The following is an 11,868-nucleotide window of genomic DNA, read 5'->3' on the forward strand; positions in this document are numbered from 1 at the left end:
AAGTGTATTTTTGTATTCTTTGAAAATGGAAATAAGAACATTATCATTGAGTCCCTCAATATACATTATATAAAGAATTTTCTGAGAAATTCCCTGTACAAATCAATACTCGAAGAAATAAATGACTTCTCTGAATGAGGATGGACTGGGACATTTCAAAGTATCAATCAGTGAATCAAAGCTGAATCATAGCATCCTATAGCTAAAAATGAGCTTGATTTAATCTAGTCAACACCATTACATTTTTTTCTTATACCAGCCGATAGCACTTTTAATTTTTTAGTTTTTATTTATTTTTATTAATGAAACACCATGAGGTACAGTTGTAGACTTACATACCTTTGTACTTGGGTTTCAGTTTTACAAGAATCAAGTACCCATCTCTCCACCAGTGCCCATTCTCCACCACCAAGGAACCCAGTGACCCTCCCACACCCCATCTCCCCCACTTTGCCCCAACTCAGGGCATTCACTTTTGCTTTTTCTTTGTTTTAGGGTGTTGTGGTTTGCAATGGAGGTCAATACCATTACATTTTCAAAGAAGAACATAGGCCCCTATATGTTCAAGCACTACTACTGTCCTGCGGTTCTTCCCACCATGTACCCTGCTCCAAGACAGCCCTTTGGAAATATGCTGGGAAGGACAACTGGATGTTCCATTCCTCACACTGACCTGGAAGACTCTTGCTGATTCTCAACCACATCAACTATACATTTGTTGCCTGATATCACCTCCTGTCCTTTATTTTTTTAAAAAAATATTTGATTTGTTTCTGGAATATAAAGAAGAAAATTAAATTGACCAATAAACAAAAGCAAAATCAAACCTTTGCACTCTGACATCAAAATCGTCCTTATAGGAGGGGAAGTAAATGACTGAAATTGGTAGGGGAGTGTTGTTAGTTAGTTGTGGACAGTAGCTGGATATTTGACAGTGCATGGAGATCAGGAACTCTGTACTTGAAGGGAATACAGTTTGTAAACTTGTCATCACAATTATATGTCCATATGAAATTTATCTACATATGCTTTGTGCCTTCCTTGCATGTATGTGTTATGCATTCCTTTATCATGGCCTCAGAAATGCATCTGAGGGGATTCAGAAAATTAGTTGAGCCCCAAGTATGGGGAGAGAAGTAGTAAATAATTGGAGGAGGAAGAAATATGAGTTGGAGCTTAAGAGCCGTGTAAGAGGAATATATCGATATGTATGTGTCTGTAAATACACATATATATGTATAAATATATATATGGGCTGGAGCCATAGCACAGTGGGTAAGACGTTTGCCTTACACGTGGCCAACCTGGGTTCGATTGCTCTCCTCCTCTCAGAGAGCCCGGCAAGCTACTGAGAGTAACCCTCCCTCATGGCAAAGCCTGGCAAGCTACCTGTGAAGTATTCGACATGCCAAGAACAGTAACAACAAGTCTCACCATAGGGACGTTTCTGGTGCCTGCTCGAGCAAATCAGTGAACAATGGGAGGACAGTGCTACTGTGCTATGGTTAATTCAAACGTTGTTTATGTAAAATATGAAAGAATCAAATAAATATTCTATAAAGCTGACTACACCTATTATATTAATATAACTTTAAATAGTGTTTAGAAATTAAGTTGAAGAATTTTAAGGCTATAGAAAGATATTGACAATATATCAAGAAACACATGGATTTTTGAGGAGCAAGAACACGTAGCTGTTGTCCTTTCTTAAGGTTATTATTTTTGGCATTTATAGAATATGCTTTCCCTGAGTTTTTGTTAATAGCTTCCGTTTTTTAGAAAGCATCATAATAAATTATATTTCTTAAAAAAATAAAAAAAAGTTCTGTTAGTGAGTGGATTCTGTATGTTTGGAACCTGGGAAGTATTTTCCTATGTAAGCTACATTAAACATGATATTTATAACAGAAATACCATCTGCAGTACTATTCACAATAGCCAGAAGAAACTATGGTATACCTACACAATTGAATACTACGCAGTTGGCAGGAAACTGACATCATGAAATTTGCTTATAAATGGATGCACAGGGAAGAATATCATGCTCAATAAAATCAGCCAGAAGGAAAGGGGTATACTGATTGGACTACCCCATTTTTTCGATATAAAAAACCAGAATATGAGACTAATACCCAAGAATAGCAGAAACACAGGCCAGGAGAATTGGTCAATGGTTTGACGCTTGCCACAAGTGCTGAAGGCGAGCATTTGGAATAAAGAAGGGACCGCTATGACAATGATAGTTGGAAGTGATTACTCTGGGTGAGAACTGAGTCCTGAAAGTAGGTAAAGGAATAAACGTGAAAACCTCTCCCTCTCTCTATTACAATCCATAATAGCCAAAGGATGTGTGTGTGTGTGAGAGAGAGAGAGAGAGAGAGAAAGAGAGAGAGAGAGGGAGAGAGAGAGAGAGGTGCCTGCAATAGTGTAGAGACAGCAGGCTGTCAGGTGGGGTTTGGGGTTGGGACAGGGAGTCGTGGGAGAGAAACTGGGGACATTAGCAATGGAACTGTATACTAGTGGAGGTTAGGTGTTAAAATATCCTATGATTGAAACTGAGTCATGAAAAGGTTTGTAATATGTGTCTCCTGCAGATTCAATACAAAAACATGATATTTCGATTCTACTACCATGACTAACCTATGAATTTGCTGAAATTTATTTTTATCACCTTGGCTGGGCTCATTGCATGGATGTCTGTGTGGTAAAACTTTTTCATTTTATGCGGACTGAAGAGACAAAAATCATAGGGTTGGGACTTCTGGTGGAAGGAGAGAAGAGCACAAAACACCCTGTTGACCACACCTCAGCAGGGTCACCTAACTTGCCTAATGACAGACCTCCTTCACTGATTTCTTCTTTTGTAATGTGGAAAAATGAAAAGACTTTGCAGGCTGACAAGGGGTTGTCTCCTCCAGTTCTCACTATTTTCCTTTCGATCAGAATTGTTTAAAGATTATTTGAAAAATTTGGAGCTTAATGATTTGTTCTCATATATTTCCCCTACATGGTGTCAGTGGGCATTGATCCAGGAAGGCCAGCATGAAAAAGTTGAGGTGTATGTCTTAACCACCAATGCCAACACTACTGTATGTATCAACACAAAGTACAATAGTAAAAATTCAAAATGTGTTTGTCAAGGAAATCAGTGGGAATGCAGGGAGAAATGGGTAATTTGTTGGTGGAGGGATGCAGACACTGGTTGTGTGATTAGAATTGGAATATTGTATGACAAATCTCCAATATAAATGACTTTGAAAATCAAAATTGCCTAAATTTAAAAAAAGGAGAAGTCAACTTATGTCTATATTTCAAGCAGGCTTGTCTTGGCAAATTTTGGCAGCGAGACCATAGTTGGTAGAGAGAGCGAGAAAGAAAGGGAGAGTTGACAGTTGGGAAGGGAAGCCTGGATATCATGGAAGAGATGAAAGCTGATCTTAGAAGATTTGGAGCCATCAGAGTTTTGAGAGTTAAATGGTGAGAACATTGCAGTTTAGATACTTAAATAGTGAGATTGGTTTCAGTCATCAGCACTGTATACATAGAAAGAGTTCAAAGACCTCACAGATATTCAGGCAATAATAACTAACAAGGGAAGCATTTTTTTCCTGAAGCACTATGTAAGGATAATATATTGCCAGGAAGAATGATAAGAAGTTGTTTCTCTTTTTCACAGATTAATACATTAGAGATGAAAACTTTTATACAAAGGAATCTATGATCTTGTCCTGTTGCTCTGTTTTCTTGTCATCATTCCATTCTCCCCCATGACCCTACCTAATCAGAGCTCTCGACATTTCTCAGCAGTGTCACCACATAGCCTCAGAGCATGTGTTAACTGCAGGTAGCTCACAGCTCTCATGTTTGACACCATCCAAGCCAGAGCCATCCTTCTGAAATCAAGGATATTTGCTGAAGGCCCGTTCTTCCTTGAAGTGGCAGTCATGGTTTACCTCTTCTTAATCATATTGTTTACAAATTTAGATGTATATCACTATACTATTGACAGGGATTTTCCAAACTATGGAAAGCATAAACATTTTCATTTCCCCCACGAATTTTGGGTTAGTTATTTTCTATCCACTGCTAATAATTTGTGATAATGAGGAAACAGAACTGAAGTAAAAACAGGGACATTTGTCAATTTGATCCCATGACTAATCAGTCTTAGTATAAGTATATATTTCTAGAAAAAAAAATGCAGAAGTAAATGAGTTGGTTGCTAGCAAAGAATGCCAAACCTCTGCCAAGAAATCCTTTGAAAATAAAAATTCGACTATGGACTGAACATAATTACAATTTAATGCCTCTTTTGCAGACCACAACACCCAAAAGGAAAGAGAGAACAAAAGGGAATTCCCTGCCACAGAGGCAGGGTGGGATGGGGGGGATTGGTGTGGGAGGGATACTGGAATACATGGTGGTGGAAAATGGGCACTGGCGGAAGAATGGGCATGTGATCATTGTATAATCAAAACCCAAGCACAAAAATTTGTAAATGTACAACTGTACATCATGGTGTTTCAGTAATAAAAATTTTAAAAAAATAAAATAAAATAAAAATTGTTTCATCTGCCAGAGATCAGCAGATGGGAACCTGAGTGAAGGCAAAAGATTAAATTGGTTGACTTTTATTTTTCCTTGAGTATATTAATTTGATTTTGGAGTCAATTTATATGAGAGTTCATCAAGACACAGAAATTTTTAGCGCTTCTCTTGTTTAAAAGTATAGTGACACACCATATCTCTATCTCACATTATTTTTATTTCTGATAGTTTGACACAAAAGATACGTCATAATCATAGATAAATGTAAATTATTTAAATACTTTTTTGATTATTTAAAATTACCTTATAGAATTACATTATAGAATTTCATAAATTTTAGTATTATGCAGAATCAACTTGCATGTATCATATTACACTCACTACTGAAAGGCCTACTCTGTCATTCACCATTGTTCAGTTTTTCCACTTTGATTATACTTTTCGATCTGGTAACTAAATAGTCTCATAGTTCTAAAGTTTGTTTTTATTGCTTTGAAAAGATCAAAATTATGTAATTTTCAACATTGGATGAAACTAGAGGATATCATGCATGTAAAGTTAGCCTTAAGGAAAGGAACAGATACAGAGAGATTTTTCTCATATGTGGGATGTAAAAACACACAGCAAGGTAGCAACAAAAGTTCAAGAGCAATGTAAGGGGAGAACTGATCCACACAATTGGGTCAGGGGATTAGGAGGGAGGGATTCTGGGGGATTGGGTGAGAGGGAGGGTTTGTTCTTTGAGAGAATGAGGAGTGTCATGTTGGAATTATGTGTATGAGAAACCATTGTTAATTGAATTATATATCATAAAATATAAATAATGTTTAGAGGTTTGTCTGTCTCATTTTATTCTTTTAATTTGTTTTCTCCATATTCCACATATGCCTGAATTTGTAGGATGCCTATCTTTCTCTGCCTGGTTTTTGTCAATAAACATAATTTCCTCATGTTATACATTTTATATACAAATAATAAGAAGATTTCACTTCATACAACTGAGTAGTATTCCATTGCTTTACCACCTTTCATTTTCAAAATTTGTGGTTTAAAAGATACAAATATTGCTTTTAACAATGCTCTGGGGTTTTAAAATTTTAGTTTAGTGAAACAAAATATATTTTATTGAAAAACCCTTAGAAACTTGTGAAACAGTTGTAGGGTGGAATGGAATGTATGTTCAAGCGAGAACAGTCATTTAACAAAACAAGCAAAGAGAGACATAGAAAAAGGAAGCACGGTATTTCTTCAAGGGAGAACACAAGTTTGAGGAACAAGCCCACTCTGGTAGTTTAGGAATAAGAACTTGGATTGGTATGAACTTAACTTGTGCACTTTAGGGGAGAACCTGAGTGAAACTATTATAAGTACGTTCAGGATCATGATACACTGGAGTCTGCACTTGGAGTGAGGAGGGTAGAGAGTTCTTTGGGGAGACCGGACTATAGAGAACAGTAATATTATAACATTAATGATAGTATCTTACCGTGGGATTCCAAAAAATCTGTAACAGTGGCGTCAGAAATGATAACATTCTTAGGTATTTGGGTTTCCTGTGGATACAACAGGAAAGCTGAGTTTATGCTCTGGATGCCTCCAACTGAAACAAGGTCAACAAGTCATGAATGAAAAATTTCAAGTTAAATGGATCAAGGATTCTGATCCCAGTGGAAGGCTAGCTTTCGGGTGGACAATTTCTACTGATGGCCTGATGTAGGTTCTGAACCTGGGATACGTAACAGAAAGGAGGTAGTGACAGGTATCCTCAGAAGTGAAGACTCTGAGACAGAATTCATTCATGCCAACTTATGGGTTATCAATGTTTGCTCATGGGTGCTACCATTATAACATGCCATGCAATTGTTCTGTGGTTTCAATTTACTGTGTCAATGTAAAGATGAAGTTTCCAAATGGAAGGTAAAAATCTGAGGCACTCAAGATGATGAATTATGGGGAGGGGGGGAGCTGGAGCTATATTACAGCAGGTAGGGCATTTGCCTTGCACACGGCATACCCAGGTTAGATTCCCAGCATCCTGTATGGTCCCCCCAAGCACTGTGAGGAGTAATTCCTGAGTGCAGAGCCAGGAGTAACCACTGTGCATCGCCACGTGTGACCCAAAAACGCAAAGAATGATGATCTGGGATTGATCCTTAGCATTGCAAACGGCATTATTTTTTAATTTTTAATTTTTTTCTTTCTTTCTTGCTTGCTTGCTTCCTTGCTTGCTTTTTTGTTTTTTGGGTCGCACCTGGCTATGTATAGGGGTTATTTTTTATTTTTAAAAAAACTTATAATTTTACCTTTTTACCTGTGGTTTAAAAGTAAATCTAAAATATTTTAGAATAAATATATGTGAAGAAGAATAAAATTCACGGGAACTATTTAGTGTTCTTAATGATACAGGAGTCAGAATTTTGAGGTTAATTGTATGGGTATTGCATAAATAATTTTTCCCCATTATGTGGACTGTCTTTCGATCATGGTCACCATTTTTTCTGAGTTGCAGAAACTTCTTAGTTTAATGTAGTCTCATTTGTTTATCTTCACTTCCTCTTCCTTGGTCAGTGGTGTTTCATTCTAGAAGTTTCTCTTAGCTTTAATGTCATGAAGGGATCTTCCCACATTTTTCTCCATATATCTTAAGAATTCAGGTATGATAGTGAGGTCTTTAATACATTTTATTCTGAGTTTGTGCCTGGCACTATAAAGAGGTCTGAGTTCATTTTTTTTGCATATTGCTGTCCAGTTTTCCCAGAATTTCCATGGATTCTGTTTGCAGGTATACTTTTGACCATCATTTCAATTTCCTTGTTAGTGATAGGTTCAAGTATTCCAAATCTTCTTCGTTCAGCCTTGGGAGGTAATTGGAATCCAATAATTTATCAATTTTTTTCAAGATTCTCTCATTTCGTGCTGCAAAGATTCTCAAAATAATCTCTGATGATCCTATGGATTTCTGTACTTTCTATTAGGATACTCCCCTTTGCATTTCTGATTCGATTTATTAGAATTCTTTCTCTTTGTTTCATTGAGAGGCTTCTCATGGTTTATTGATCTTATTTATTTTCTCAAAGAACCAGCTTTTGCTTTTATTGGTCTTTTGGATTGTATTTTGGGATTCTAGCTCATTGATGTCTGGTACAAGTTTTATTATTTCATTCCTCCAGCCTAGTTTGGACTACTTTTCTTGGTCATTTTCCAAAATCTTGAGCTCTAATTTATTCATGTAGGCCCTTTCTTTCCTCCTGATGAATTCTGGCAGATCTATAATCTTTCCTCTTATCACTGCTTTTGCTGTGTCCCACAAGTTCTGGTAGCTCGTGTCCTCATTCTCATTTGTTTCTGGAAACTTTTTATTTCCTCTTTGATTTCTTCCCTAAGCCATCGGTTGTTCATTACTTCCCTTAAAGAAAAGATTTCCTTGCTGAGATTCAGTCTGTTTGATCTATCGAGAAGTGACAAAGAAGTGTTGAAATCTCCTTCTAGTATTGTGTTGCTATCAATGATTTTCTATAAGTCAATTAGAAGTTGTTTTTAAGTATTTTGCTGGTCTGTCATTAGGATCATATACATTGAGGAGGGTGAGTTCTTTCTGATGTACATATCCCATGATCATTAAGAAATGACCTTCACTGTCTCTGATAACCTTTAGCCTGAAGTCCATGTGGTCTGATACTAGTATGGCCACTCCAGCTTTGTGGAGGTCATATTTTCTTGAAAACTTGTTTCCCACTCTTTTACTTTTAGCCCATGGGTGCTTTGATTGTTCAGACGTGTTTCTTGGAGGCAGCAGAACGTTGGTTTCAGTTTTCTAATTCATCTTCCTATTCTGTGCCTCTGAATTGGCACATTTAGTCCATTGACATTGAGAGAGATTGTTGTGATGGGGATTTGTGCTCTCTTAATGTAGAATTTTTGTACTTGTGGGGATTTTCTTAGCTTAAAGTAGACCTGGTCATTCTTCTTGCAACAAAAATATGGAATGCTTTACAAGTTTGCATATCATCTCTGTGCAAGGACCATGCTCATCATTTTATCATTTCAATTTTAGTAAATGTGTTAAACTTAGTAGGAGTTAATTTTTCCATATTTTCTCTTCTTATTACTTTGAGTGTTGTCCTTCCTCACTCCTATGGCAGACAATGATTCTTAATCAAGGAATGTATTTCAAAGCAGCATGAATAAATAGATTTAGAAATTTAATGTCCCAGAAAGAAAAATATGGTTTTTACCATATTATCTTTTACCATGCGAGCGAGATACTCTAGGTAGCTTGCCGGGCTCTCTGAGAGGGGTGGAGGAATCGAACTCCGGTCGACCGTGTTGGCTGCGTGCAAGGCAAACGCCCTACCGCTGGAGCGATAGCACAGCGGGTAGGGCGTTCGCCTTACACGCGGCCAACATGGCCGACCCGAGTTCGATTCCTCCGCCCCTCTCGGAGAGCCCGGCAAGCTACCGAGAGTATTCGATATGCCAGACACAGTAACAACAAAGTCTCCAATGGAGACGTTACTGGGCCCGCTCGAGCAAATCGACGATCAACGGGAGGGCCTTTACCTTTACCTTTTATCTTTTACCATACCCTAGGCATCAGTTTTACAAAATAATTCTTTTGGAAGATGGTATATGAGGTTGTTTAATGTCGTTCCCTGAAACCTTAATTAAGACCATTAAACTAGAGCCTTTTGCTGTTCTCACCTCAGACCCCTGTACATCTCCAGGAAAAGGTGGATGGTGTTGTCTGCACTTTGACCACCTTGAATGTATGTAGAATTTTTCTCCTGAAGGATGAGGTGAGAAGCATATTGATGATTTCATTCCACATTATTACAAGTTCAACTTGAACGGAAGGTGAGAATCATGTGGCTCCTATAAAGGACAGAACAAAGGGTCTCAGTGAAGTTTAATGGCCAACTCACATTAACAACATAGATGACTAATAGTAACCTGTGTGCATCTTTCTGTATAGTGAGTTTCATATCTACTGATAGTGATTCTCAGTAATGACACATGGTCAAAACAGATCTGTAATTAAAAATCTAGTTCTCTGAGCAGAGTGGGGTCTCTGACGTGATTGAACAAGTGTGTAGTAATTTATTACTAAGCACATAAGTATTTTCAATGATGTGTACTTTTCGATCTAAAATTAATTCCAAATATGTCTAAAACAACAGTCTCCTGACCTCGCACCTGGCTTTCCTCACTGGGGCCCCTTGGAGGTGGCGTGGTGAGATTCCCTCACCGCCCTGAGCAGAGCCCCGGCAGCTGAAGACCTCTGCAACCAGCCATAGGTACGCTTAAGACCACTCTTCCCAAGCTTGAAGGAGCCTCATGCATGAAGGAACTGGAAGAGGAACCCAAATGTGCGGGACCGGGGGATGAGATCTCCATGGCTGCTCAGATCAAGACTGTGCCCCCTCCTTCCAGATCACCTATCTTCTAGTAATTAAGTGTTACAACCACGAACTACCCCTGGATCCATGTAATGCCATCAATAGCCAACATCCAGAGACTGGATCTTATTTAGAAGACAGCAACTCTGATTGTCCAGTTCTCACTCTCAGAGAACCTGGTAGGCTTCTGCGAGTATCTTGCCCGCATGGTGGAGTCTTTGTTTCTGGTCACTGTTTCTTTTGAGGTATAGAAGCTGCTTAATTTAAGATAGTTCCCTTTGTTTATCTCTGTTTCCAGTTGCTTGGCAAGTGGCGTGTTATATTTGAAGATACCTTTTGCTTCAATGTCGTGGAGGGATTTGCCGACCTTGTCATCGCTGTACCTGAGGGATTCTGGTGTGATGTTGAGGACTTTGACCCATTTTTATCTGACTTTTGTGCATGGTGTTAGGTAGAGGTCTGAGCCATTTTTTTTTTTTGCATGTAGCTGTCCAGTTTTTTCTGCATAGTTTGTTAAAGAGGACTCTCTTGCTCCACTTCACATTTCTTGCTCCCTTATCAAAGATTAGATGATTATATATTTGAGTGTGTGTCAGTATATTCAATCCTTTTCCATTGGTCTGCAGCTGAGCCTTTGTTTCTGTCCCATGCTGTTCTCATTATTATCGTTTGTAGTAGAGTTTGAGGTTGGGGAAGGTGATGCCTCCATCGTCTTTTCCCCAAGAATTGCTTTAGCTATTCGTGTGCGTTTGTTGTTCCATGTGAATTTCAGGAGTGCTTGATCAATTTCTTTGAAGAATGTCATGGGTATCTTTATAGGGATCAAGTTGAATTTTTACACTGGTTCTTGGAGAATTGCCATTTGGTAATGTTAATTCTCCCATTCCATAAGCAGTATATATGTTTCCGTTTCCTCGTGTCCTTTTTAATTTCCTATTGTATAGGTCCTTTACCTCCTTAGTTAAGCTGATTCCAAGGTTCTTGATTTTCTGAGGCACGATTGTGAATGGGATTGCTTTTTCATGTCACTTTCTTCTCTCTCATTACTTGCATATAAAAAAAGCCATAGACTTTTGGGTATTGAGTTTATAGCCTGCAATTTTACTATAAAAGTCTATTGCCTCTAGGAGTTTTTTCGTAGAGATTTTAGTATTCTCTAAATATAGTTAAATATAGTATGATATATTCTGTGAATAGTGAGAGATTGTTTCTACCTTTCATACATGAAAAACCCTTAATATCTTTTTCTTATCTATTTTCTATTCCAAGTACTTCCAGTACTACTTTGAAGAGAAGTGCCAAAATGAATTTTTACTTAGCACATTCTGTCTGTAAATTTCTATGCTAAGAACGGTGGAAGAAACAGTGATATCTTAGTAATTTACAAGTAAATTATGAAGACAGATAATTTAAAAAAATTTCTTTGTATAAATTTCCAAAATGTGTAGCTTTTATTAAATATATTAAGAATAAATCATAGGTCTTGATTATACCATGAAGATTATTTTCCTGTTAGAAGTTACCCTTCTAAAATGAAAGAAAGAGACACATTTTGAAAATGTTGATTATTCGTTCATTCATTCAATGAATATTTGTTAGTCTGGTTGTGCAGTGCCTGCAGGAAGTCAACCTGTACCCTCAGGTGAGTGCATCAACAGTCTGATGGTGTCTTCATGCTTCCCGATAACCTCAAATGGCCACTGTGCCTCTGGCTGGCTCTCAACAACTCAGGACTACGTTTCTCGAGAAATTAAACTCCCTAAAGATATGTGGGAGCCATGTTAACAAACCTTCTGGAAAACAGTATGGACGATTCTCAAAAAATTAGAAATTGAGCTCCCATTTGACCCAGCAATACCACTCCTGGGAATATATCCCAGAGAGGCAAAAATGTATAGTCGAAGTGACATCTGCACTTGTTTGT

General features: G+C 37.8%; 1 pseudogene; it reads right to left on the minus strand.

Annotated features, from left to right (window-relative positions):
• Nucleotides 1-8,522: 8,522 nt before the first annotated feature.
• Nucleotides 8,523-8,616, minus strand: LOC130025865 (uncharacterized; annotated as a pseudogene).
• Nucleotides 8,617-11,868: the final 3,252 nt, after the last annotated feature.

Source organism: Sorex fumeus, unplaced genomic scaffold (assembly GCF_029834395.1).
Source record: "Sorex fumeus unplaced genomic scaffold, SorFum_2.1 ptg000032l, whole genome shotgun sequence".
Lineage (NCBI taxonomy): Eukaryota > Metazoa > Chordata > Mammalia > Eulipotyphla > Soricidae > Sorex > Sorex fumeus.